The 725-nt window shown below is 58.2% G+C and overlaps 1 non-coding gene across 1 annotated transcript; it reads right to left on the bottom strand.

Moving 5' to 3' along the window:
• Positions 1-405: 405 nt before the first annotated feature.
• On the bottom strand, positions 406-479 carry Trnan-guu. Its single transcript has one exon. It is a non-coding gene; the product is annotated as a tRNA-Asn (tRNA).
• Positions 480-725: the final 246 nt, after the last annotated feature.

The following is a 725-nucleotide window of genomic DNA, read 5'->3' as shown; positions in this document are numbered from 1 at the left end:
CATTGTGCACAAATTATGAGGAGCTTAAGTTCCCGGTGTCTCAGGACAGTCTCCTTCCCCGACACCTTCTCACAGTGCCCCCTCTAAGACTGCTTGTCACAGTACTGAGCAGATGTTTGCATCGGATTTTTCTGAGCGAAACAAGTGGTATTATCTGTTCACTGATGCCATGCATTTTGAGTTGCTGCTTTCATTGCAACCGCAGCTGTCTTGTGCGCAGTTTAGGTCAGGCTTCCATACGCACACATGCCAGCCTTCTTGGAAAACGGTACAAATACGAACGAACGCCGAACTTGAAGCCTTAGTCACCGAGTAGAGGGTTAATTGTCCTTTGTTGTCCCAGAACCACGAAAGTGTGGCATTCCCCCGGAGTTAAAAATCTCAGGGTGGGAAAAGAGGTGCCAACGTCCCTGGGTGGGCTCGAACCACCAACCTTTCGGTTAACAGCCGAACGCGCTAACCGATTGCGCCACAGAGACCCAGCTGCCTGAACGGCCGTACGCAGTGTACACATTTTCGCCGCAGCGGCGCCGCTCTTGCCGTCCTGGACGTCGTCACCCTGGGCTGCGGCGCCTCGCCGTGTGGCCTGCCGGTAGAGTTCTGCCGGCTGAGGCTGCGCGGGGGCGGGGAGAGGCGGAGCCTCCGACCGGCGGAGAACCGGGGGGAGGCGGGGGGTGCACCCAATCTTCCCCCGCCGCGGCCGCGCTTCCAGAGTCGGAGCTGCG

This window comes from Nannospalax galili, unplaced genomic scaffold (genome assembly GCF_000622305.1).
Source record: "Nannospalax galili isolate Female #2095 unplaced genomic scaffold, S.galili_v1.0 scaffold768, whole genome shotgun sequence".
Lineage (NCBI taxonomy): Eukaryota > Metazoa > Chordata > Mammalia > Rodentia > Spalacidae > Nannospalax > Nannospalax galili.
The sequence above is the reverse complement of the archived record's forward strand: the minus strand, read 5'-3'. Positions and strand labels throughout refer to the sequence as shown.